Genomic DNA, 15,188 nt, shown 5'->3' with positions numbered 1-15,188 from the left:
CTAACTTGGCCCAGATTTTCGTCCCTTTGGAGCTTGCTGCACGTAGCTCGGTAGCAGAAGAATAATGCTATGACTCTTCAGCTTTTCCATAGCACACTTGGTGACTAGCATCATATTTGTTTTATTCTCTTATTACTATTCAGTATTCAAGATACAGAGATTGTAATTTTAGGCCAAGTTAAAGTAAAAACAGTATAATGAATTCACATCCGATGTGAGTCGTCATGTTGCTGTAGTTTAAAAAAAAAATACATTATGGATTGTCTGCGTCACACACTGGAGAGGGAAACTTTGCTGTGGCACCAGAAACCTTTCGGCTCAGCTGCATGGTTATACAAACGTCCTTCAAGTCCTTCTCAATCCTCTGAAAGGAGGATGGTTCACTGCAGAAGGGCAGCTTCAACTTACAGTCAACTGCGTTTACATTCAGATAATGCTGGAGAGGGCCGTCTTCCCATTGGTGGCATTGATTAACTGGGGGGGAGGGGGAGGGATTCATTGCCCAGTTATTCAAACGTCCCTCATGTACTTCCCTATCTCTCCAAAGGAGTTTGGTGGACTGCTGGAGAAAGACACCAGTCTGCAGTCCAGTGAGTTTACATTGAACCTTGTCCTACAGCGACAACAACAACAACTAAATACTACTGCAATTACTAATACTACTTTCAGGTACGCTTGAGATTACAACTGCCATGACTACCACTACTAAATTACATGCCTTGTCCTTGTATGAGGACAGAGGGTCAGGTTGGAGTGGCCTGTTCCTTGCATCAGAAGATCTGTGTCTCAAATATTGCCAGTGCATTGATGCCCTAACATATTTCCACGCTGCTCACCTTAATTACCCTAAAATGCATAATAAAGCTTGTACAGTAAAGAACACCAAACGATTATCACTAATGGCAACATGGGCTGCTCTAGGAGTGAACGACAGACTGGGTGGAGTGTGAGGTAGAGGGGACCAGGGTACTTATTCTCCATGCAGCACACTTGTCTGTAAATGCCCTCTGGCTTACAACCCATCAAGGGGTGGCTGACAGCAATACAACCAGCCTTTATATACTGCCATACTTGCTTCGCCATGGCCTAAGAAGAGGAACTCTATAAAGGGAAAAAGAATCTTATCAGAACGGGGAGTGCAAAGCAGTTTATTTCCAAGAAGGGTTGTGGCTTCAGCAGATGAGGCGGCAGCAATGATGGCTAACTACTCGTACTCCATTGACAAATACGCTGTCTCTGTATCTAACCATGAGAGGGAACGACATTCTCTGGCAGATGGAGAGGCCATGAAGTGTCATGTCCTCCTCATTGTCAGAGATGGAAGGTGCCTATTTGAAGAATAAAACGTTTCTGCACCAGACAGGGTTGCTGTACAAGGGTCACAACACGCCCCAACCCCAGTACCCTAATCACAGACAACCAGACCAACCACCGGACTCGACCACCTCCATCCCCCTTTGAGTCAGTCTGAACATGTCCTGGTGGGGACAGCCAGCACTGTAGCTGGCTGTCCCCATCTACAATGCTGCCAAAACTATTCATTTGAAATGGCCTGTGACCTTCAGCCTCCCAGAAACTCTCCTTTACAGTAGGAGAAGAAGGAAAGGAGGAGGACCAAGAGGAAGACAATGAGTCCCCAGGATTGGCTCTGGGAAACTTCAAAACTAAGGCTGCAGCTTGCCAGGCCACTGAACAAGGCAAACTGCAGCACTCAAACCATTGAGGAGCCCCACAGACCATGTAATGGACAGTTATGACCAGGACATCATACACAGAGGCTGCATATGACTCCCCTGCCTAGTATTATGTAGAGTATATATTATTTCCACACCTGATAGGTCCTAAAACTCCTTATCGACTTCATTGTGATGGTATAATTGTATAAAATATTCTTGCATCTACCCGTTTTTTTTTTTTTTCCAGCTTTGGAAAGACTTCTAGTAGAAAGTTAATTAAAGCCACATCTCACTGTTCCAGATGGAAAAATCTGTTAGAGGATGAACAGAATCATCAGGAGGTAGTACGAAGTAGTCATCGTGTTAACCCCTTCGCGCCAGTTGACGTGTATAGCGGTCACAGTTTTGGGCACGGAGCATTGCTGGTTGACGTGTACAGCTGCAAGCGTCTTCCCACCACCCTTTGAACTTTAACTTATCCTTACCCATTGAAGAGACACCTGGAGACCTGGAGATACTTTAATTTAAAAGAGGAAGAGTTGGTGAGTCTTATGTATGTTTAATTTGTTCTCTAGTTGTTATTAGTTTGGCAGATATGAGGGTTTGAAGTAAAGGTATTTTTTCCAAAATTACGAAATCCCCCGTAGGGAGGAGCGTGCGACATCTGAAAAACCCCCAAGGTGTAGAGGTTAAGGGGTTCATGGTATTAGGAAACTGATGAACAGCGATCAAACTTCACGCTTTATTATCCACCAAACATACACACAAGAAATCAAATTTCAAAGATATAAGTATGACAGTTATCTTCCCAACTGTCTGATGGCAAGAAATGAAAGACATTTTCAGTTTTTCAGCCTTGCTGGAGGAGAAAAAAAAAATCACCTTGGCCCAGAAAGAAAAGAAGCATGTACTTGTGTACTTTTAAAAAAACAGCACAAATATTATCTTGTGCATTACAGAAAAAATAAAGAAAGACATGGTGTTCTTATCACATGTTGAAAAAAATGTGTCCATTAAATATTACTGTTAGGCAAAACATCTGAATGCTCATGAGACGGTGAATCTTTTTTTTCTTTTTTCTTCTTTGTCAAGTGCATACAGTATATCGCATAACAGGCACTTGGTTGAAATGAAAACAGTGTTGCTGATTTTATGACAGTTTCTTGTGAACTGATTAAAGTAATACACTGTAGATGTACTCTGTTGCACGTGGTAATGTATGTAATTTTAGAGTCTGTTAGCTTTGCCCATTCTCGTAATGCAGACAAACCTTTGACAGGCAGTAGCTGAAGGAAGTAAGAATATGGTGAAAAATGTTTCTTCCTGTTTTCAGTTAAGTTATACTTGGCATTGAATAACATTGGAGGAGTTTAAAAGTCATGCCTATTCTTGTTTTGTTTTCAGTACATCAAAATAGGTTTAAGTAAATCTGGTATAAATATTGACAGAACTATGTGTTGAACCAAAATCTGTTACTTTGCGTCCCTGGTTAAATAAATGCCTCTTCTTTTAAAGGTAACGTTTACGAGAAGTATCTCTGTTGACCAGTCCTTACCGTGCATTATGTCTTGATTTCTTAAAGAAGAGTTTAGCAAAATATGTATTGATCATGGCGAACTAGGTCTACCTGCCTGAAGGAGTCTTTATTATGGCTACTACCAAACGACTGTAGGTTTGGAGAGACACCTAGAACCCTGGGGATGGAGTTGTGGTTGTGGAATCTGATGCAGCTGTAGAGTCTGAGGAATCTGATGCAGCTGTAGAGTCTGAGGAATCTGATGCAGCTGTAGAGTCTGAGGAATCTGATGCAGCTGTAGAGTCTGAGGAACCCGATGCAGCTGTAGAGTCTGAGGAATCTGATGCAGCTGTAGAGTCTGAGGAATCTGTTGCAGCTGTAGAGTCTGAGGAATCTGATGCAGCTGTAGAGTCTGAGGAATCTGATGCAGCTGTAGAGTCTGAGGAATCTGATGCAGCTGTAGAGTCTGAGGAATCTGTTGCAGCTGTAGAGTCTTTGGAGTCCGCTGCAGCTGGTGAGTCTGAGTCTGCTGCAGCTGGTGAGTCTGAGTCTGCTGCAGCTGGTGAGTCTGAGTCTGCTGCAGCTGCTGAGTCTGTGGAGTCTGGTGAACCCGCGATCGAGTCTGCTGCTAGTTGTGTCGCCGCAGCAACTGTAGGTTCACCCAGTTCTGACAGCTGAGTGTTGACATCGTTCAACATCCCTGAAAGGCTGGTAATGGACTTGTCGGCTGCATCTGACGCTGATTGAGCTTCAGTTTTAGCAGCATCTATTGCACTTGTTTGTTCTGAGGTAGGTGCAGTCCCACTCTGTGCTGCCGCATTAATACGTGTGGTTATAGCGTTCAGTTGACTTGTGAGGTCATTTACAACATCCTTATCGGGAGTTGGTTTCTCTAGTTCAGTCGTAAGCCGTTGTAAAAGGGATGATGCCTCTTGTAAATCACTGTTCGGATCTCGTTTATTTCTAATTAATATGGCTCTTTTCTTCCTCTTCCCGTTCACTGAAAGAGCAATGAGAGCTGCAAGTAAATCTTTTATTGCGTCCTTCGCCTGGTGAACAGCACTCATAGCATCATTAATATTTTGCGCCATTTGAGCTAAGTCACTAGCACTCTTCCCGGTACCAGCCGTTGAAGGGGTAGAGGGTGGGCCAGATTGTGATGTATCTGAGCTGCCTGTTGAACCAGTTGTGCCGGTATTAGATGACTCCGTTGTGCCGGTATTAGATGACTCCGTTGTGCCGGTATTAGATGACTCCGTTGCGCCGGTATTAGATGACTCTGTTGTGCCAGTACTAGGTGACTTCGTTGTGTCAGTACCAGGTGGTGGTGTTGTGCCAGTACCAGGTGGTGGTGTTGTGCCAGTACCAGGTGGTGGTGTTGTGCCAGCACCAGGTGGTGGTGTTGTGCCAGCACCAGGTGGTGGTGTTGTGCCAGCACCAGGTGGTGGTGTTGTGCCAGCACCAGGTGGTGGTGTTGTGCCAGCACCAGGTGGTGGTGTTGTGCCAGCACCAGGTGGTGGTGTTGTGCCAGCACCAGGTGGTGGTGTTGTGCCAGCACCAGGTGGTGGTGTTGTGCCAGCACCAGGTGGTGGTGTTGTGCCAGCACCAGGTGGTGGTGTTGTGCCAGCACCAGGTGGTGGTGTTGTGCCGGGACCAGGTGGTGGTGTTGTGCCGGGACCAGGTGGTGGTGTTGTGCCGGGACCAGGTGGTGGTGTTGTGCCGGGACCAGGTGGTGGTGTCGTGCCGGGACCAGGTGGTGGTGTCGTGCCGGGACCAGGTGGTGGTGTCGTGCCGGGACCAGGTGGTGGTGTCGTGCCGGAACCAGGTGGTGGTGTCGTGCCGGAACCAGGTGGTGGTGTCGTGCCGGAACCAGGTGGTGGTGTCGTGCCGGAACCAGGTGGTGGTGTCGTGCCGGAACCAGGTGGTGGTGTCGTGCCGGAACCAGGTGGTGGTGTCGTGCCGGAACCAGGTGGTGGTGTCGTGCCGGAACCAGGTGGTGGTGTCGTGCCGGAACCAGGTGGTGGTGTCGTGCCGGAACCAGGTGGTGGTGTCGTGCCGGAACCAGGTGGTGGTGTCGTGCCGGAACCAGGTGGTGGTGTCGTGCCGGAACCAGGTGGTGGTGTCGTGCCGGAACCAGGTGGTGGTGTCGTGCCAGCACCAGGTGGTGGTGTCGTGCCGGGACCAGGTGGTGGTGTGCTAATACCTCCAGGTGGAGTTATGTCAGAGCCTGCGGGTGGTATTGATTAAAAATTAAGCCTGTTCGTTTGTACAATAGGTTTTCTACTTAGCCTGCTTTAAAGTACTGTAGATGTTAATATGGATACGAATAACTGACATGATAGTGCTAATGAGGGTGGAACTTAATAGAGGGTGGACCATATACTGCACTTGTGAAACCTGTGTGTTGTAGGGTCGATTCAGTCTGCTTTTGTGACATGTGAACACATTTTGAAAATCAGCCACGCTATCAAGGGACAAAAGACACACACACACACACACACACACACACACACACACACACACACACACACACACACACACACACACACACACACAATACAGCAAGGAAAGGGCTATGAGTAGCGGAAAACGACGCAGAGTAGACACCGGTAACACTGATCGAGTTATACATGCAACACATGAGAATCAGTCGTTGTAATGTATGAACCACTCTATACAGTTTATCTCACCTTTGGTACAGCAGATGCAGTTTGTACACTTGCACTTGCCCCAAGCTTGACCTTTCATAGCCTTACATGTGGATATAGTGTCGACGCAGAGGCCCTTTCCGTTCTCACACGTCCCTGAACATGATAGGCTGGGTGTTGCAGAGACGCAGCATCTTTTGCACTTTTTGTGTTTACATCCAGTGTTTACTTTCTGCTCATACTTGCCACATTTCTTCTTGCATGTCCCACATTCGTCCTTACACTTCATTTGTGCTTCGGCCTTCTTGCACTTATTTTTAGAACCTGTTAAAAATGAATGGCACCTGTTAGCTTTCCCTGTATCTCATCCCCCATAATATGTAAGAAACAAAAGAGATATAGACACGTTATGTAATGCTTAGCACGTACGTCACCACAACAAATTTCGCTGTTGCCATTCTAAACTTGCTATGTGCCCAGTATTTACCCACAGTAGCCACAGACGAAGTGTAATGGTTCTCACCGCGAGATTAGCATAACTTTGTCTTTAAACGTTTACCACTCTTATTTGTTTCTCACTTTGTGTGTGTGCATTTATTATTATTATTTTTTTTTAATATTACTCACTGGAATATCTTCTTTTATACCTGAATTTCCTGAAGTACCAGCACATCTAAATCTGGAGATATAATTTGTTAACCCCTGAAACATGGCTGACAGCACTGGCCATTGGATATGAGGTGTTGGTGAGGGCCTGGCTGACAGACATAGCTGTTTTTCTTTCCCCACAAAAGGTTGAAGTGACTGCTAATTTCCTTTGTTACCACGGCATCACGGAAGCATACAGGAGCTGCGTGGATGGCACAGGCAGTCAATAGTCAACCGCACATGCTGGAAGGATGTCGAATAATTAATTCTAGTTCCGCTTTGTCCAGTGCGCTCACCGCCACTGCTACCTGCCCCACCTTTGCCAGCTTCACTCCCGCCAAGCTGCTCACTCGTGCAAGGAGGGGATTGGGTGAAAGTGTCAGAGAGAGATAAATGGAGGTGACAGTGTTATCCTGCTTGGGTCGCTCTGTACCGTGTGGACAGCCCGCCATAGCCCAGAGCTCTGTGTGGGAACTACTGTACCGTGTGGTGTTGCAGTATCCTTCACCGTGGTGTGGTTGCAGGATACCGCAGGGAAATCCTTGCAGATGCAGTGTGGATGTGGTTCTATTCTTAGCAGGTGTGGTGTGGATGCAATTGTATTTATCCACTGTGATACATAGGTGGAATTTGTTGTTAGTATGAATGAAAAAAAGCTTAGTCATACACAAGCTGAATGTGACGAACAGAGTAAAAAATATTTCATAACCATATTGCAATAAAATCATTGCAATCCATTTCTTGTTTAAGTTTCTCTTTTCTATATACTGTAATACCTACTTTAGAAACTTGTAAATTGGTGTAATATATACTGTATATACTTGCTCTTGATTACTTTGGCCAGAAGTCTAGTATGTGCATAGTTGACTGCAGTGCAAATTGTGGGATTCTCTTCTGCTGTTGCAATGTGGGTGTGGTTCTGTGTCTTGCAGGTGCAGTGCAGGTGCAGATCCAAGCTGGCTGAAACTCTGCAGTTTTGGTGTGGCTGCGGTTCTAACATTGTGGTTGTGCTGCTGGTGTGGATCTAAATACTGGAGTCATGCAGAGCCCTGCCCTAGCCACGGTCTCGAGTGCTCATCCGAACGCAGCCTCGCTGCTATTCCAAGTGATCTTCTCTTCGTCTCTGCCCTCCACAGTGCTTCCACTTAGACACTTGGAGACACTTACAGTGGAGAGACTGACAGGTGAGAATTTTAGTTCTTTGTTGAATGCTGTAGCTTGTGTAGTTGTTAAGATGATTTGAAAAAGCAATTTCTATACATATCGCCAGGCACAGTGAATGGTGCGCCAGACTCAGTGCCGAGCTTTAAGGGTCAAGGGCATAGTCTACCATTCCAAAAACAGGAAATTTACAGAATTTGGGAAACTGATGTCATACGAAAGGTTCATTATTTGGGATCATTCAGGTGAATTTAATTTACTGTATGACAATATTTACTTTAGATTTTTCGAGAATTTCCTAAGCAAAGCTGATAACGTATTTAATTAAGCTCGCACGGCACAATCTAAGCACTGTGCCCTGAAGTCAAGTGCTTGAGGCCTTTACTTTGCAGCAGTGCTGGAGTGTGACCCCTTCATGTGATGACATTGATATAACGGGGTAGCTCAACTGCCTGGTTACAAAAACTTCTGTTACTTTATCCCCTGAAAGAGTAGTAGACTGGAGGAGGGTGGCAGCTGAAGCCTGCACGCCACAGGGTTCATATTTCAAATGCGCCTGGGGCTGCAGCAACACTAACAACAACTTTGGAGCCAAGCATGAACACTTAATGAAGGATGTATCTAATTTGTCAGTTCTAAAAGCCTCTTCAGAGCCGAAACAAACTGTCCACAGGTAGTATGAACAGTTGAATAAGCATGCATTTAACTCAGATCTAAAAAATATCCCTCATTGTGAGAGGAAAAAAAAAGAAAAAAGTACCAAGCATGGATAATGAAGGATCTATCTAATTCCTCCCCTTCTACAAGTCTCCCAAGATCAGTAAATTCGTCCAGAGGCAGCAAGTTTAAATTGATTGACCCATAAGCCTTTTCCTTTTCCTTTTTTTTTCATCTAGATGATTTTATTAAATTTGAAAGAGGTGTTTAGAACTGGAAGAGCTGTTCGTACACATCATCAACCTTTTCGCCACTGAGGGACTCTAAGCTGAATAAAATGCTGCAGCAGCAAGAGGAATTAAAACATCACATCATCTGCCTGAAGGATTCAAATGATGGTTTTATGGTCTGTGAAGATTTTTCGAAATGTATAAAATGGCAAAACAGTAGTTACACCAGCTTACTGATTTGACTAACCTTTCTTCTTCTTCTTGGTGCAGCAACACTTGCATCCCAGGTTCTTGATAACTTTCTTTCCTTTGCATTTCTTCTTCTTGAGGCATTTCCCTTTCAATCGCTTACACTTCCTCTTGACTTTCTTGGAGCAGTTTTTCTTCCTCCTCTCCCCTGATTCATCCTCAGCCCCGCCTTTATCTTTCTTTCCCCCTTTCTTTACTCCCTTGCTCTTGCTTTTCGATTTTCTGATTTTTGAGTTCTTATTCTGTATCACTGAGTGGGTTTTCAGTTTCCCTGCAGCAGACTTCGTTTTCTTCACCTTTGTTCTGGATTTACCTTTGCGGACACCCTTCTGTTTGAGCTTGTTTGATTTTGAAGCCCTTCCTTTGTGTTTGCGAAGACCTTTACGCTTGGACTGACCTGGTTTCTTTCGGCTTTTGTTTTTCCTTAGGTTCTTGCTAGATCCTTTATGCTTACCTTTCTTCTCACCAAGTTTCTTTGGCTTGGATTCTCCCATTTTCCTGCGGAGTCCTTTACGCTGAGGTTTGTTTGGATTCCTGTGACGTTCTGATTGGTTGGGTTTGTGCGACATCTTACGGGACCCTTTGGAACCTGGTCTGTCCCTAGACTTATGATTCTTGCCTCTCACCTTATTTTGCTTCCGCTGTTTGCCCCTCTTCTGATGAGATTGTTTTCTGTTCCTTCTCTTTTCTCCGTTGCCTTCTCTGGCGCTCTTTCTTTTTACGGAGAGGCAGCAAATGGATCTCGCCGCAGGACACGAGGAGTCGCTGAGGACCTCCCGGCAGTTTCTCGAATTTTTCCTACACCGACCCCCTAAGGCGATGCAGGTGTTCCCACGAAGACTCCGACCCACATCTTTCCCCTCAGCCACACTGATCTGGAAGTAGATAATATTTGTTGTTTATCATTTAGCAGTAGCAGTGGAAGTCGTGGTAGTAGTATCAGCTGCAACCACAGATTCAGGTGAACGTGAACTCTGTGGACTGCTGGTTGGCCCCCTCCTGCAGTCCACCGCCATCCTTTCGGGGGATAGGGAGGGAGCTGAGAGACGTTTGCATAATCAGCCAGTGGATCAGCTAATTTATATATATGCCACCCAAAAAAAAAAAGCCGTCCCACATCAGCACCTTTTAGAAAGCAAATTTGCACGAGGAAGTGACATGGAAAGGACGCAGCATTGTCTTGTTCCGCCACTGAGCTGAGCGAAAAGCTACGAAAGGAGGGAAATGTGGGCCGAGTTAAGGTGAAAAGAGTATAGATGTGGATTTATCTTCTACGCATCGTTTAATCCTTGCAATCTCCTAGCGATTTGATTTACAGAAAGAGGGATTTTTCGAGTGGATGGCGTTGGATATATGGCCTCTTTTTTTCTTTTTATTTTTCCTTTTTTTTTTAACCGGTATTCCTATGATTTTTTTGGGTAGCAGAGATTTTTCGAATTGGATGGCCCGTATTATTATTATTATTTTTTTATTACCTGACGGAGATTCATAACCCCTTTTCAAATTAGTTGATGGAGAGGTATAGTTAGACTGAGGGATAAATTTGACTAGTAACCAAGGAGTCGTGAAATTTCAGGCAGCCACGGCTTAATATTCCAGATCCGTCAAATGAACGCAAAGCAACCATAGTGTTTTTTCTTACGGGGGGCTTCCTTGTGTGTGTGTGTGTGTAATTCACCGGGTCGGGTCGGTCAGGATCACTTGGTCGTGATCGTCAGCTTTTACCCTCCCGGAAGGGAGCTGAGAGCTCATATAGTCCGATCTAAGGGCAAGGCTGTGACCTTCACACACGCACACACCCGTCCCCTTGCTCCAGGGGGACAGTAACCACCCACTTCGTCAGTGAAACTTTTCGCACCCTGAGCGAGGCGCGAACTCCCGTCCACCAGTTGGCAAGCGAGAGCGTTACCACTGCACCAGCGAGCGGTGTGTGTGTGTGTGTGTGTGTGTGTGTGTGTGTGTGTGTGTGTGTGTGTGAAGGGACGCCTTCATTTGGTGGCACTGATAAACCCAAGTTGTTCCACTGCCCGGTGATAGAAATATCGCTAATACCCTTCCCTATCCCTTGAAAGGAGGTTGGAGACCTGTAGATCAATTTAAGCTTGCAATCCACAGGGCTCACGTTTTAGATGAAGCTGGGGTTACTACTACTACTATTACTACTACTACTACTACTACTACTACTGCTACTACTGCAACTACTACTACTACTAGTGAAAGGAAGTGGGTTCTAATATGAATAAAATCGTTTAGGAACAGAGAAAATAACAAACTAGTGACGACTTTTGCGAACAGTTGCATGACACTTCTCTATGTCTGCTAGTGGTACAGACAGCATACTTTATAGGGCAAAGACGAGATCCCGTTTCTCTCGTACTATGTATAACAGGCTAGAGGGCACGTTGGCTCTAACTCATTTCCCAAAGTTTGCATCTGGTGCAGTATCCCTTATAGACTAAACACAATATCCCATTTCATTCGTACATGTATAATATGCTAGAGGGCATGTTGAAATACTGTACCCACATTAAGAGGACCTAGGGGAAAGAAAACAAAGATCCGTGGAGAGTAACATTTTCCTTCTAGACGTGTGGGGATTGTAAATAACGACTCTTACCTGGCTGAGTAAGACGGCGAGTCCCAGGAGGGCGAGGAGAGTCACAGCCCTCATGGTGTAGTGCTGAGACTCGTCCAAAACGGGTTCTCTCCAGGTCAGGAACCGGTCCGCTCTCCCTCCTCGCGGAATTGACAATCGGTACCGTCCCTCTCGCTGCCTTGGTTTATATTTCTGGGTCTATGCATGTATAGATCACTTGTGTTGTCATTTCAAACAGGTGTGTATGTAGGAGTTTGGTTTATATTTCTGGGTCTATGCATGTATAGATCACTTGTGTTGTCATTTCAAACAGGTGTGTATGTAGGAGTTCAGTGCACCTGATTGTCTGTGCCTTTGTTCTAAGTAAAGCCACGTTGCAGTGCACAAGTGTGTGTGTGTTTGATGGCTGAAAATTGGACTTCTCGATTGAGACGTGGGGACGTGATGCGGCTGGCGGTAAAAGTGAATTGCATAGTGAACGGCAAAAGTACTGACATTTCTGCTGTTCGCTATATTGTACGGAAAAATCTGCTGTGCTCTATATTACCATGAGGCTTGGAACGCTGTTGTGTGGAGATTTCTGCTGTGAATTTTACTAGCAGATTTGATCACTTTACTGCGTGGAGATGGCTGTGCTTTATATTATTTATATCTTTTTTCCTTTGTCCAAAATTCCGTCCTTTTGCTGTCAGTTCCACATAGCTGAGTGGCAGAAAAAGACAGTGCTACTACTTTACATCCTTTCCACAGCATTTCTGCGTTGCTAGTATCATATTATAGTGTTACCTGTCGCAACTCAGCAATCATAAATGTGAAAAACTGCATAAGAGGTTTGTACTAGCAACACTGAGATGCAGCAGTACAATTGCACAGCGCTGCACCAAATGATTTTAACTATATTATAATCATCAAACTATGGTTGTAATACACACACACACACACACACACACACACACACACACACACACATATATATATATATATATATATATATATATATATATATATATATATATATATATATATATATATATATATATATATATATATATATATATATATATATTGCCAGACACCACAATCCCGTAAGGGGTGGCCATTTGACTTTGAGTTATTTGTTTTACGGGGAGGGGCACTAACCCTCCACCAACCCACTTGCTGACACGTAGGGAGCAAGTATGATTTGGTTATATGGTTACCACCGAGCGATGTAAATGGTTTCTTGGCTTACAGGAAACCATTTGGCTTGTCACTCAATGTAAAGCCACCTGTAAAGGAAAGAAAAGCAATAAGAAATGATAGGAAAAATGGGAGAAATAGGAAGAGAGGAGGACAGGCACAGAAAAAGAATGATAAAGGCTAAGGAAGAAGTAGGCAGCACTACATCAAGTGAGTGGATGATGGTATATATATATATATATATATATATATATATATATATATATATATATATATATATATATATATATATATATATATATATATATATGTTGCCTTAGTGCAAACGCAACCATCTGCACCAACTGAATGTAATTAAACTTCTCTATTAGAACTATTGTTCTACTGTAAAACAAATATGCAACAAGATGCTACAGTACTGATGCACACTGCTGCACCAAATGAACTCTAACTAAACTGCGCAATACCTGAGACATTGTAAGAGAATATTGTCAGATGTAGGCTCATAGAATACCATCAGGAATTCAGGTTATTCTTGAAGACCCCGTACAACTACCGGATTCTGTGTTGGAAGAGAGCTTGTGTTACACTCTCGGAGTCTAGTAGATCTGTCTCCCTTAATTTCATTCCGGAGAGAGAGGTGAGTGGGCGACCGTTCAGACACCATCACGTAACGCTGAGTTAAGGGTAGCGGCTGAATCATGACTACGCAACGAACGTCAGCTCACTTACTGCACTTTTGTCTCCCCTCTCCGGGTAAAGAAGATGTTCCCGACATGTTATAGAAATAGGAATTAATACAAGACTATCCAAACGAGAGTAGTTCGAGATTGCAAACTTCCGCCACTCGTCACTAGTATTGTTGCAGCGTCTTGTTGCTGTGTTTACATCGCATCCACAGCTCCAGTATAGCTTTCCTTGTAGCTGGTACAAAAGTATTCATCACTACTGTAGTATTTTTGAGCGTTGTAATGTGTAAGTTGTAATTATCTGACTGTGGATTACAAGCGATTACGGTAGAGGGCTTTATGCTGGGTATGGAAAGAACCATTGAGGATTTGAACAGAGCCATCTGGTATTGTTAGTAGTTAGTTTATGTTAGTGTGCATTGTTAGTGATGTTAGTTTGTATTGTTAGTTAGTATTGTTAGTTTATGATAATGGAGATTGAGAGATCGACTAGGAGACTGTATGTAACGAAGCTGGAGGGATGAAGGGGAAGGTGATCGAGGATGAGGTCGGGGCTGGAGAGGTATATGGATGAGGGTGCTGTTGCTGGAGGAAGGGCGGCCTGACGACGAAGGAGAGGATGAAAGACGATCTATTTGTGGCCACCCTTTACTAGATGGGGCGTCAGGCAATAGACAAAGTGATAGATAGATAGATAGATAGATATTTTATAGGATTTAAGTGTGATAATTAACCATACATGAATCATTTTTCCTGGACGTAATAAGGTGCAATGTATTTTACTTATAATTATTTATTTCTATTTATTTCTTTATTTATTAGCTGGGAGAGAGAGGCACGTCAATACGGGTGATTTTATTTGTATATAGACGAGGGAAAGTAAACTCTGAGGCCATGCTGCACTCTTTATTACACACCAATAATAATAATCTATCTATCTATCTATTGCCAGACGCCTCAATCCCGTTTGGGGTGGCCACAAACAAATCGCCTCCAAGTCGCCCTGTCCCCCGCCATTTCACTTCCCTGCTCCCAACTCACACCCCCCTCTCTCATATACCTCTCCACCCCATCCCTCCATCTCATCCTCGGTCTCCCCCTCCCTCTTCCACCCTCCACCTCACTCACATACACTCTCTTCGTCAGTCTTTCACCCTCCATCCTCTCCACATGGCCAAACCACCTCAGTGTGTTCCTCACAACGCTTCCTATCACATCCACATCAACACCACAACGTTCCTTTATATCCTCATTCGTCAGCCTGTCTCTCCACGTGACTCCACAGGCTCCTCTTAAATAACTCATTTCCACTGCTCTCACTCTTGACTTGTGTCCTTCCAACAATGTCCAAGCTTCACTTCCGTACGTTAGAGTTGGTATCACAATACTGTCATGTAGTAACTTTTTTACTTCCATGCTCACTTCCCTGTTTTCTTATCACTGCTTTCAAGGAACCAGCAACCTTTCTTCCCTGCTGTACCCTTTCAAGCACTTCACCCTCCAAACCTCCATCCTTACTCATCACACTACCCAAATACTTAAACGTACTCACATTTTCCAATTCCTCACCATCCAACCTCGCTATACATTCACTGACTTCACCTCTCTCAAAGACCATCACTTTACTCTTCCCTACATTCACCTTTAGGTTCCGTTTCTTACACACTCTCTCAAACTCATCCACCAAGCCTTGCAGCTCCCCTTCGTCTTCACTCAACAACACAGTATCATCTGCAAACAACAGTACAGGGAGTTTCCAAACACTATCCTCTCTCACCAGGGCCACTCCAACATCCACTACCCTACCTTGTACCTCTTTTATTACCCCATCCATGTACAGATTGAACAACCATGGAGACATGACACATCCCTGTTTCAAACCAACTTTCAAAGAGAAAAATTCACTTAGTTCACCATCCACACGCACTGCAGCCTTCGC

The sequence above is a fragment of the Coenobita brevimanus genome, chromosome 4 (genome assembly GCF_032717465.1).
Source record: "Coenobita brevimanus isolate Jiangsu-jjx chromosome 4, ASM3271746v2, whole genome shotgun sequence".
Taxonomy (NCBI): domain Eukaryota; kingdom Metazoa; phylum Arthropoda; class Malacostraca; order Decapoda; family Coenobitidae; genus Coenobita; species Coenobita brevimanus.
This window is presented reverse-complemented; position numbering follows the sequence as displayed.